This window comes from Crotalus tigris, unplaced genomic scaffold (genome assembly GCF_016545835.1).
Source record: "Crotalus tigris isolate CLP2741 ecotype Arizona unplaced genomic scaffold, ASM1654583v1 scf7180000018371.15429387391:27106975, whole genome shotgun sequence".
Classification (NCBI taxonomy): domain Eukaryota; kingdom Metazoa; phylum Chordata; class Lepidosauria; order Squamata; family Viperidae; genus Crotalus; species Crotalus tigris.
Window position 1 is genome coordinate 8884816 of NW_024096970.1, and position 13568 is coordinate 8898383.

The 13568-nt window shown below is 35.2% G+C and overlaps 1 long non-coding RNA gene across 1 annotated transcript; it reads right to left on the bottom strand.

Annotated features, from left to right (window-relative positions):
- Positions 1–7324: 7324 nt before the first annotated feature.
- On the bottom strand, positions 7325–10927 carry LOC120311860. The gene is made up of 3 exons (XR_005557747.1): positions 10793–10927; positions 9262–9390; positions 7325–8324 (listed from the first exon to the last, which is right to left on the bottom strand). It is a non-coding gene; the product is annotated as an uncharacterized LOC120311860 (long non-coding RNA).
- Positions 10928–13568: the final 2641 nt, after the last annotated feature.

The window sequence follows — 13568 nt, forward strand, 5'->3', positions numbered from 1 at the left end:
TCCTGGGTAACTCCCAGCTCAATTCTGGGAATTGGAGGGCATGTATCTTAAAAGTAGCTAAAACTGAAAAATACTGCTTTAAAGGGTTTAAAAATGTGGGGAGTAGCTTGCAAATGATATAGTTTGTAAAACTGTATAATATATCAAGCAAAACAGAAAGTGGCCAAATTTTGAATTTGTTCTTACCCTATTCTATCATCTCTAATCTTTGGCTACAGAAAAAGAATAATTAAAAAAATGAAAGTGTAGCAAAATCCTTGTTTGCCATGCAATATATTATAAAGCACTGGGTAATGTATAATGCATTGTCGGATTAAAATGTTAATAATATCTATTTCCCCCCAAAACAATATCGTTAGATGGAGTTGCAGTCCAAGAGTCTCTGAGAGGCCACCTACCTGGGCTATTTCTGGCACAGAGTTTACATTCAGATGTTTTGAGTTCATCTTGAACTTTAATAACTCTAATACTTTAATAACTCTAATAAATACAGTAAATATTCAAAGGTGATACCTATTGGGTTTTGGCAGATCCGAGAACAATTCCGGTAACAGCACTTTAAGATTCCAGGGCAGTCATAGTCAATCCTGCATTCTTGCTTTTCTGGTTTGTGGAATCGAGTTAAACTTGGAGGGCAAGTCCCAATTTTGTCTGAAACCCCCCCCCCCAAAATGTTAATGTTAATAAATACTCAGGGACTGTACCTGACAGCAATGTTTTGAGATTAAATGAAACAGTTGCCTGTTAGATGGATGGGTAGACAGAATGGAATGGAGTGTTCAGAAGACTCATGTCATTGCATTTAATTACAAGTTTAGTTTGTGGTACAGTGTAACTTGGATTCATTTCGGGGGAACAACTTTCAGTGCTTGCACTTTATGCTGTTGATTGAAAGATGAAATTTCCCTATTAAAGAAAGACAAAACAGAAAGAAAAAAAAAGTTTCATCTAAAACTAAATTTTGTGATTTCATCTCTTCCATTATGTATTAATTTTCCTCGTAAATGTATTCATTTCCCACAGTGGAGCATGGCATTAATCAGTATGTGATCTTCACCTGCTGTCTGCTGTTTTTAACAATAGAATTAATTTATTATGTGCTAGTGAAACAAGCACAAGATTATATTAAGAACAGCATGATGGAAGAAGCAATCATAACCAAATTTTATGTTTGGTTGAACATCATCCACACACACACAACTCCTAGGGCTAGGCTCCTGTTTAATATCTCAAATTAAGGAGAAACTTCCTAACAGTGAGGACAATTCACCAGTGGAATAACTTTCCTTCAGAAATCTTGGGTACTCTATCACTGGAGATTTTAAAGAAGAGACTGGATAGTCACTTGTCTGAGATGGTATGTGTTCTCCTGCTTGAGCAGGGGGCTAGACTAGAAGACCTCCAAGGTCCGTTCCAGTTCTATTATATTATTATTATCTACATGAAGCCACTAAGAAAGGTCCTCTGCTGAAGATGACAAGGAAGATGGTACTCAGACATGCTTCTCGATACCAGGCCAATCATCATTTTTTTGATGACTGGGGGGTCTATCAGGCCCTGGATGAGGAAGAACAGATTTCCATTCAACCCAGGAAAGATTGATTGCTGTGGGCTTTAGCTCCCTCCACCCCAAGCTGGTCACAGCTGCCACCTATTTCTTAAATAGAAGTCATGAGTCCAGGAGATCCTCCAAATTGTGTATTGGTTGTGTTTGAGATAGTTAGTTTGAGCTGGCCCAATGCTAAAGATGTAAAATCTCCAGATCTCTTTTGAAGTGGGGCAGCCTCTTGCAGAGTAGAATGTAGAGGTCTGCTTGGGAATTGACCAAGGAATAAGTGCCTCCTGATCTCTGTTGTAACCTGTATGCCAATTGTTTACTTTCTAGATCAGGAGGCACTGAACACAGTTACTTATTCCTGCCCTTGAAGAGCAATTGGATCCAGATGAAGTAGCATGGTCAGTTATAGGAATATCTCACTATGCACCTGCCTTTTCTGCTCTATTGCACTGGCTTCCACCGTGCTTCCAAGTGCAATCCAAGAGCATGGGGTCAGATTATTTGTGGAATGATCATGTTTTGATTTTTTTTCTATCTGCCCTAATAGGCCCAACAATAGGCATGCTCCATGTCTCATTTATTAGGGAATGTCCCCTAAAGTGGATTTTTTTTCTGTTGCAGCACTTGCCTTCTAGAATACCATAGTCCCTAAGATGTGGCTGGCCCCAACTCTGCTAATATTTCAGACAGCCTTAAAAACACAACTGTTTTCTCAGGCATGGGAATCAGGAGATTAAGGATACCGATGGGAAAGTTGTTATGGATGTAATTATTGTATTCTTGGCTGTCATTGTATGTATATTATAATGATTCTTTCTTTTAAAATTGTTCTTTTAATTCTGTTAGCCACCTAGAATCACTATTTGCGAGATGGCCATATAAATTGACTTAAATAAATAAACAAACCCAATCACAGGTCAATAAGACCTTAGTTTGTAGAGGAGTCATAGAAAGTTGACTTACAGTTGGGAGAGGACAAAAGAGGAATGAAGTTGGGAGTTGGGAATGGTAGAATGAAATATTGGAGAATTGAAAATGGGCCTCTGCTGGAAAGTATTTTGGGACAACCTCCCTCCCACTCCTTTACATCATTAAAACTTAATACGAGGTCTCAGGTTAGGGTTCCCAAATGTCAAAAAGTCCTCCTTTTTGTCCTCATGTTCTCTGTCCAGCAGGCATAGGCTTAAAAATCAAACATCGTCTTGCTTTTTAAGCATCTGACAAGGTATTTCTTCTTGAGCAGTTTTTCTCCATGATACAGCGCTTCCCTAATAAGTGCTAACTGCAAGTTGACATGCTTTGCTTAGTTTATTAGTACCCACCCATAGGCTTGCTGCCTCAAATGACAACGCCTTAAAGTTATACTCCTAGGAGTTTTGCCTTTAACTGGTTGTAAGACATTCCTAAGATTAAAAAATCAGTTTTTCTGATGCTGGAAAAAATACTTTCATTTACGGTAGGCCATTTTTTTTAAGTCTTTTACTATAAGTTTTGTTGCAGATACTAAGAAAGTTAAATAATTAGTGTGTCCTCCTTCCAATTGCTCATGTCCTCCTTTGCCTATTCAGCTATCCGGTAACTTTGTCCTAAGCAAAATAAATAATTTCCAGAGTTACTATGGGAGACTATGTCCTTTATAACCTAACCCTTAAAAATATTCCATAACCAGAAAAGATCTTTAAAAAAGGTTCTAACTGAGCAATGGACATTTTAAAAACAATCCAAACATGTCAGTTACAATGGAATTCTGTCTCTTTAACAGAACAAATGCTGGATAAAACTGGATGACATGGGAGTAGAAAGGGATATCATAGAGTAGGACATGACAGACTGGCTGAAACAGGAATACTTTGTACAAGCAGTCCTCAACTTACGACCACAATTGGGTCCAAAATTTATGTTACTAAATTAGAAATTTTTTAAGTGCCCCATTTTACAACTTTTCACACCAGATTTATTAAGCGATTCACTGCAGTTTTTAAATTAGTAACACGGTTGTTAAGTGAATCTGGTTTTCCCATTGACTGTGTTTGTCAGAAGGTTACATGACTCTGGGACATGGCAACCATTAAAAGTATGAACCAATTGCCAAGGATCCAAATGTAACTCACATGACTATGGAGATGCTGCACACAGTCATAAGTGTGAAAAATGGTCATAAGTCATTTTTTCAGTGGCAATGTAACTTTGAACGGTCACTAAATGAACTGTTATAAGTTGAGGACTACCTGTACTATAATACTGATAAGAAGCAAAGTTTAAGTAAAAAATAAATAATTGAAGTTAGTTTCTTTAGAACTTCTTTTGGAGGAATGCTAGAAACAGATGGCAATTGGGGACAAAGGGTCAGGAATCCCACAAAAAGGAAAGCACATGTGATCTTCATGATGTATTCAGAGACTAGGTCCAAATGTTTAAAACAGAACCAGGTTTATATTTAACTTTCTAAAGAGGAGGGATTGATTCATAAGGGAAAGAATACTTCATCTCTGTCACAAAGATTTCCTTCAATCTCTTATTTTTACTTCACCTTTATCCCATTTTTTTTGAAGAATTGATATCTGACCTATGATATAAATCAGTCCAAAATATGGAAGGTACCCTATTATTAAATAGCGTTAATTAAGGGTTTGGGAACAGGATTCAACTGCTTTTTGGACAGCTGTCTTATGACAGTCACTGCATTGTCAAAGTGACTCAGCAATTAGTGGTCATTCCAAGTTAGACCAAGAGTAACACAGATGATGTTATCTTCTGTAGGGACACCTTGGCATGTTCTTCAACATAATTCAGAACCTTGCAAAATCAGAACACCAAATATATGCATTAAACCAGTGGTTCTCAACGTTTGTGTGACGGCGACCCCCGTCACACAAACGTGCCGCGCATGCGCGGCGCGGCCCCCTGAGGGGGGAAAATGGCGGATCGCCTTGTTTGGCGACCCCCGAGAAATGGTCGATCGACCCCAAATGGGGTCGCGACCCATAGGTTGAGAACCGCTGCATTAAACAGAATGATTCCATATTGCTATATCTGTTTCATTTATTTTAATAATTAATTTTGAGGTTTGTCCTAATATTTTTCTGAAGTAGATTATCCTATTAAGATTGTGTACCATATACAGTATATAAATAAACTGGACAGAACAGTATTCTTCAAATTAATTAAACTCAGCATGTTAATTTATTTGGTTATGTGGCTACAATGAATTTTATTTGTTTGCATTATTTATATTTTAACTGAGTCAGAATAATAGAATTGGAAAGGATTTTCTAGGCTGGTGAATACAATTTACAGTCCAACACAGTCATCCAAATTAATTTTTGTCTTCTTTCTTTATAAACAAAATACTTAACATAATAACACTAGTTAAAAACAACCCCTTCCCCAAACCAAATAATTTAAATAATCCTCTACATTGGTTACCCAGCCTTTCCTTGAACTTATTGAGCTCCTCCATTTATAATTTCTTAGAATTTTTTTTGATAATCAAGCAGAATTTGCTTTTCTGTGATGTAAAATAATCTTTACACTGGTTCTGTCTTTTAAGATCAACCATGTACAGTAAAGAAATAAGCAGCCAAGGAACACAGTAAAGCAGTCATGAAGGCCTTGAGAAAAAATAGTCAAATTCCATGATTGATCTATACCTACAAAGATCAAAATCATGGAACCATGCATTCCTTGTGACACTCTATGGAAGTGAAAATTGGACTTTAAAGAAACAGGATAGAGTATTGATGTTTTTGGTCTTTGGATCTGAGAAATTTCCTGAGAATATCATGGACAGCCAAGAAAGAAACAAATGATCATTGAATAAATCAACCCAGAGTTCTCACTCAAGGCACATATGACCAGGCTCATTTGGACACATTATAGAAGATCTAGCTCTCTGGAAAAGCTCTAATACTGGAAAAGATGGAAGGCAAGAGAAGAAGAGAGTGACTAACAACAAGCAACAGCAATTACAGTGGCAATGGAACAGTGGTGGGATTCAGCCAGCTCGCATCACTTTGGCAGAACTGGTAGCTAATTTTTTGTTGCTCCGGCCCAGAATGGACTTCTGGAAGCAGCATCCACACAGAGAACCGGTTGTTCACATATTTGAACAATATGCAATGGAGGCATTGTTGGAAGATATGAAAGAACAGGTTAGGAATAGATAATCATCAAAAAAAATGTAGAAATATGATCACTAGGAGTTGAAAATCACTTGACAGCATATAACCAAAACTACTGTAAAGTAATAGAGAACAGTTTTGATCTTCTATGTGACATTCCTTTAAGCATTTTCAAATATCCTTGTCTTTGTGTCTATCCATGTATTCTTCTTCTTTATATTCGTTCTGATCACACTTAGTTAGGTGTAATGATATTGGTTCTACATCCCTGTCTAAAAACTATGTTTATCAGAGAACAATAGTTTATTCCCTTCCTTATTTCCTGCCTGCTTCATCAGTGGTGAAGATAAGATCATAAGCAGTTCAACCTGAAGTTCCATGAGATTAGTAGCAGGACATTTATAATGAGACTGAAGCTCTTGAATAGTGTCAAAGTTTATCTAATGATCACTTCCTGCTTTAAAAGGCATAACAATATTGAAATGAATGCATAATAATCTTGCTAGGTGGCCTTGAAAACACTGCAATTCAAACTAAACCAGCAACATTTGTTCTTTTCTAAAGAAGATAAAGAAGTACTCAGATATTTAGAGTTTCAACTAGCAAGGAAGAATCATTAAAGTCAAATAATGATTTAGAGAGCAAAACCAATCCTATACCAGCATAGCTGTCCTATGCTGTATTATTAAAGTCAGGCTTAAGTTCATTGTAAATAGTAACTAAATTGGCACATTGATACAAAATCTTATGACTAGTTCTATGGTTACGAGTCCACTTATATAGTCAAGCATTCTCCTTTCTCTCTCTTAAGCTGTACACACTGTTCAGTGAGACTTCTTTCTGTGTTGTTCCTTAGGCACCAAGTAGAGAGCAGCTAGAATCTTTCAAAAAGTTATGAGAACACAATAACCCAAAGACTACAAAGCTTTATTGAAAAAGAACGTTCTTTGCCATCCTATCATTCCTTCTTTCATTCACCAGGCTCTTATGATTCAGAGTTGACCAACCATCTATCTCAAAAACGTGTATACCTTTCATCCATTGAAATTCCTTGTTTTAAGTCTTTTACAGTTTTGTTATTTGCTGGGCTAACTGCTTAGCACAATTTTGATTTTCATGGTGTCTCTTTAAAACCAGCATCCTCACTGTTCTGGGATCTGTTTTTCTAATCTCAGGAGGGTGATTATGATACCTATCTGATCTTTCTCACTTCCAAATAATGACTTCTTGGGCTCTATTTTATAGACACAGGTTCTAACATTTACGTGACTCCAATTTCTTTTAAATATTGTTACAACATTTGTTGATGCATTAAAGTTCATATGCCTGAATATATGCATGTATATTAGAATCACCCTTCATTTACATTTCATTCCAATCTATCCTGGTGGCAGCACTGACAACACTAGTTTAGCTTATTTTCTCTGGGAAAAGAACAGTTTCCCAGTTCCAACATTTCATGATTTATAGCAACATGTCAGCTGAAGAATTCTGGGCGTTGAAGTCCACACATTTTAAAGCTGCCAAATTTGAAAAACACTGCTTTATATGCACATGCACTAGTGAGTAATCATTTTATTTATAATAGAGAATTTCTAAATAGAACATTGTTGGTCAATAATTCCATCTTGATAGATCCAGAACATCTTTAATTTGGGGTAAAAGGCAAAATAATATTTTGGTCAGTTATTGATCTTTGTGTATCTATGCATTCATGGAGGTATTGTAGGCTGAATCTAATGATAGCCTATCTCATGTGATCCCTGCAAAACCCCATTAGCTTCTTCAGCATATACAACCCAGATCAGCAATGCTGGCTGTGGACTTCTGGGAGTTGAAGTCCACATGCCTTAAAATTGTCAAGGTTGAGAACTGATTAAGCATTTATCTCTCTATTGACGTGGTTATTAGCTTGGTCATCAAGGAAGATCATACAGCCATGGCTGGGTTATTAGGTCTTTTCTGTTATCACCACTGCCCTCTGTAATGTTTTTCCTCTCTTAAGATAAAACACTCTTTGTGTGACACTTTTGACTACTGTAGTAGATGGATCTTCTTGTTCTAACTTTCCAGTGATATTTAATGCTGTTTTAACATCTTTTTAAAATATGTGAGATGTTTTTATTGGTGGTTTTCCATAGCATTGTTTTATTTTGCCTCATATTTTAAATTATTGTGGTTTGCAATGGATATGTGTCAGTAAATGCATTCATGGTGGATAGATTATGTATATATGCATGTGCATATGTGTTTATTTCATTCCTATCTCACTTTTCCTTTGGTAGTTCAAAGATAGTTCAAATATATATAGCTGCATGTGCATGTTTGTGTGTCCATATATACATAATCTATCCATAATCTATCTATGTATATTACCATTTCTTTCTTCATATCAGCCTTTTGAAGTAGATTAGCCTGTTAGCATTAAGTAAACATCACCTTTGTTTTAATCTAGTCCAACACTTTAAGCACTATAACACGCTGGTTGTCTTTTGAAGATGCCAATCAACATCCAAATGGATTTTCCTTCTTCAGATGAAATGAAGTTCAGATGAGATGTTTGGTTGTTGACTTTTCACTGCAAGAATGTGTGTGGGTGAAGCGCTATTGATGTTAGGTATCCTTCCAAATATCAGGTCATTATACTAAAGAAAAAAAAAACAAGACATCTGTTGAATTAAAGGCTATCATTACACTCCAGAAATATAGGTTGGAAACTAGTCTAAATAGATTGGGTGGGTCATGCAGTTTGCAAACTCTGTCTGAAAGGTATGATTTTATTTCTAATCTTAACATTCAATAGCAAAAACTGTCCATAGGGAGAATATGCTTCAAGTTGCCTCTTTCAAAATTTGTCAATTTATAGGACTTAGGAGGTATGACTTTTCAGTGGTTGCCCCTGCTCTTCCCCCAAGCATTAGGGCCTATTTGAATGATTATCTCCTTTATTTGCTAGGTGCCACTTTATGCTTTACATTTTGTATTTCTTTATTGTGAATTTTTTTCTTTTTGATTTATTGTTTGTTTTTTATGCTGTTCAGTACCCAGAATCCCATTGTTTAAGCTGGGTGGCTTTATAAATCTTGAAAAAAAAAATAAAAAAACTAATCTAAAACATAACAAAACAATAAAAAGTAAAACACCTGCCTACGAACAGTTGAGGCTAAATACTGTAGATATAAATCTACTAAAAATATTACAAGTAAAAAAATGAGTTTTTTTAAAAAAAATCTTTGAAGAATGAAAGAGTTTTGAAAGGATAAAGGATCTTTTCAGTCCTGGTGATGACATAGACACATCCAGGTTGTTTTCCTGGGAAAAATATGGAAGTGATTTGCATTGAGTTCTTCCAGGATGGCTTTCTAGCATCTGATCAAGTCTATTCCTAAGGGTTTCTTGGTGGTATCCCATCCAAAAACCAAGCAGCTCATTGCTTCTTATCCTTTTGGAGTTTATTCCAGGTTCACTAGATGCACCCACCTCTTGAATCTAACAAAGGTATTACACAAACTCAAAGGGAACAAAACTGGTACAAGGTTGTGAGTCTACTACTGAAAAGACCTACTCCACATAGTCACTTACCATGGTTCAACAAGTTTTTTAGTGAATCCAGTGCTCAGGTAAAAATGTATTATTGATTTTAGCAGCCCCAGTACATAAAATATGGATTATTCTTATAACATCTTACAGTTCTGGAGAATATCTGAGAAGCTAGAAAACCATAAAAACATAAATAATTTTTAAAATAATAACACATTTAGATTTATAACTGGATTGTGGATTATTGCAACAGGATCTGGAATATATTACAGCATAACAACACTAATACTTAGATTTATATACCACTCCATAATGCTTTACAGCACTCTCTTGAGCAGTTTACTGTGTCAGCATATTGCCCTAACAATTTGGGTCTTCATTTTACTGACCTGGGAAGGATGAAGGCTGAGTCAACCTTAAGCCCCCTTAGGATCAAACTCCAGACTGTGGGCAGAGTTAGCAGGCAATTCTGCATTCTAACCATCGTACCACCAGTGCTCATAATATACAAGATCAATAAACAATAATGAATTGCCCTATAAGGAAAAGCTAAGAGGAAGACATGATATTTCTTTTTGTATTTAGTTTGGTAGTAGCCAAGCTGACATTAAATATGTGTTCTACCCTGAATGTAAGAATTAATACATCTTTAGGTATAGTAACATTTGAAATCATACCACTCCAAATATGATTGGTTCAGGCTTCAAATTCATTCAAAGAAACAATTCAAATGTCTCTTTATTACCAAAATGCTTTGGGACCACATTTTCTTCTATCAGGTATATTGTCCATGTTGAATTTCTTTTTTTTTTTTTTTTTTAATTGAAATTTTTCAAAAATTTTCCATGTTGAATTTCATAATCCTTTATTTCAGATTCTTATGCTAATGGTATAGGGCTCTAAGATTTTACTGTACTTATTTAATACTCAATTTTAAATATAAGCAATCTCAAGGACCCTTGTCAAAATGAAAAGACAGGTTGGAAATACTTTAAAATATATTTATGAATTACAAATATATTGATTGTTTGGTTATTGCAGTATTGCTTCTTAATCACTGTGACTTTGCTGATCAAGATTACATGAATAATATGAATGTGAATTACTCACTTGTCAATACAGTCATAAGGCAAAGATTAACACGTAATCCCAAACTTCCTTGGGATGACTATGTGTATACTATTTATGCTCATGGAATTAATTCAGAATTCACAAGAAACATTACTGGATCTTAGTAAGGAAAAAGCCACATAAATCAGAATGCCTGATGGATCAAAAACTATGATATGCCTAATAGGTTTTAGAATGATGATGTTCAAACAACAGGTCTTGTTGTCATAGTGTAAAGTTAATAAAAAGGAGTGTTCTCTACCAATAGTTATATATCATTGTATACCATTATGTCTCTTCCACTTCAGTCAGAATTGTTTATGCATTTTGGAATAGCACTATTTCCTATTTTCAGGCTCATTTTCCTTTGTAGGTATAGTCTATGTCATCCATGTATAGATCAGTCTTAGGATCATTGATAAAATCTTTTTTATAATAGTTATAATCTCAGTGCATACTGTACCATATACTGGTGGAAGACACACCCTCCCACATATTCCTTCACAACACTTCAGGTTGCCACTGCATTGGAAGTCATAATCACAGTCATTGGGTGGATTGAGCATCCGACATTTTTCAAGAATAAATGGACACAATCCTGGTTTCTCTACAATACAGTACAGGAAAAAATAAAAATGTGACATTGAAGATAAACTCATATGGTTAATGCTTCCTGAATTCACCTTGAGTGCTAAAGCCTATGTCAGAAGTATTCCATGCTGTAGCTTTCTCATATAGTCCATAAAAACCTGAATCTGAAGGGTGAATTATTTTGGGCCTTAATTGCCGTTCCCAAAACAAATCAGTGGAATATGCTTTCATACTGAATGCCAATTTCATAATGAAGATAACATTATTTTGTATGCTATATGGGCCATTTTAGCACCTCTGTTATTTTGTTGCCCCCTAAAACCTAAACTGGAGAAAAGTTAATCCTTTTCAAGCCCTCTCAAAGTGTAGTTACAGAATGGTAACTATGCTACTTTATTTTTTATTTTTTTTAAAAATTACCTTGAAGCCAGAGTAATTAAACTCCTAATAACATACTCCACCCATCCAATGCTGTTCCCTAATCCATCAAATTATACTAAAAAAAAGGAATGTAATTCCTGTCAAACTGCGGGCATGCAGTGGCACATTTTGGCAGTGGAATTCAGGAGTTTCTGGGGTTTAAATGCATTTTTTCAGCATATAAAAAGCTTAAGTCAATTATTTTAGCCTTTCAAATGCCTCAGAATGCCTCAAAATAGGGTCTCAGACATATGGGCTCATCAAATGGGTTGGATCTGAAGCCACAAAAGGGATGCTAGCAGGCCACATTTTGTACTATTGTTCTTGCTTCTATCTTCCAAAACACACCACCCATGATTCCAAACCTAAGCATGCTGAATTGATATTTTCTTCTGTATGCCATATATTGTTTTATATAAATCATATATTGACTACTCACCATAGTAGAAAAAAAATATCTACATCTTTAATTGAAGCAAGCAAATTACTCAGACCTAAATTTGGAAATACAGTAGTTTTGATACTTACCTATGAAAATCCTTGTTCCAGATGCAGATGATATCTCTGACCAAAGGACAAGAATGCCTATAAAAAATAAGAAATCCAATGTCTTCATGGTACTGTACCAGATGTTGATGCCCAAGGCAGAGATAGGCTGTTATTTATATTGGTAAGACTGGGTCATATGATCATGATTGTCTTCTCCCATTTAGGTAATAATTAGCTTTTCACATCCTCATAGGTAGGCGATGCATCTTGCACATGTAATTCCATTGTTCAGCATTTTCCATGTAGGCTATTTTTTTTTTTTTACAACCATAGATACTGGAATAAATGGAGGATAAACTGTAACCTTTCCAACCTAGCTTTGGGCCAAATTTGTGGCTATGTCACTTCTCAGATTTCCTGGGCAACACGGCCAGCAACAAAACAATATTCCAAGACAAATATAGGTCTTCAGTTCTTTAGATATTATGGTCAAAATAGAGATATACCATATGAACATATAAAGAGAAGAAAGATTATCTATAGGATGAGCTTTTCTTTAATTCAATGCCAATCTGGAAAAACCTGAACTATAATTATCATTTTATTTTTCTAGATTTCTGAAAATGACACAGAACATATGTGGAACAACAGGAATACATAGAATATTTTGCGGAAGATAAACAGGATGTGGTAAAGAGGCCCTAGAGAATGACAACTATCACTTGGTATTCCAATCTTGAACTTCATTCTGCAGGAAAAGAAGGAGAGAAATTGCTTGGGACATCTGTGTTAACATGGGTGAAAGAGTGGATAACACTCAGAAATAAAAGGTTATTGTATTTAGAGGGACATGGTTTACAACTGGGATGGCATGTTTTTTTATGGTACGGGAAAAACAGTCCATAAGTACTTTCAAAATCATTTTATAAGAAATGCTTTGTTAATAGTATGGGAGAAAATTAAAGCTGACCAGGGTGGTTATCAACGATGGAGGCATTTATTCATCCGAATCTGGTAGACTTTGAAAAAACATGGACATATAAAGATATTTTAGATATGGATGGGAAATTAAAATCTAAACAAGAATTGGAAAATCAGGGAATTAATCTGTCTTGGTGGGCACATTTACAGATACAAAGTAGATATGAAAAAGATGTAAAAATGTATGGATTTTACAAGGACCAATCTGTGTTTGATAAGATTTTGTTATCTTCAGATGAGAAATTAATCAAGAAATTGTATAACTTTTTGTTAATTTTAGATATGGAAAGTGAACAAGTGAAAGAAACAATGACAAAATGGGCAAAAAAATTTGGTTATAATATAGAATTAGAAAAATGGCAAATGTTATGGGAGAGAAACTATAAATTAACAATGTCAACTTCATACAAAGAAAATTTGCATAAAATGTTTTATAGATGGCACCTTCCACCAGTAAGATTAGCAAAAATGTTTAAAAATATTTCAGATAGATGTTGGAAATGTAAACATAACATAGGCACGTATTATCATATTTGGTGGACATGTGGGAAGGCAAAGACTTATTGGAAAAATATACATATGTGCTTAGAAAAAATATTGGGCGAACAAGTGGATTTTAAACCTGAGCTTTTTCTACTAGGCATTATGCCTAAAAAGACTAATAAGCAGAAATTATATTTAATTTTACACATCACCACAGCAGCGAGAATAATTTTTGCACAATACTGGAAGAATGAAGGATTGCCATCAGAAGAAGA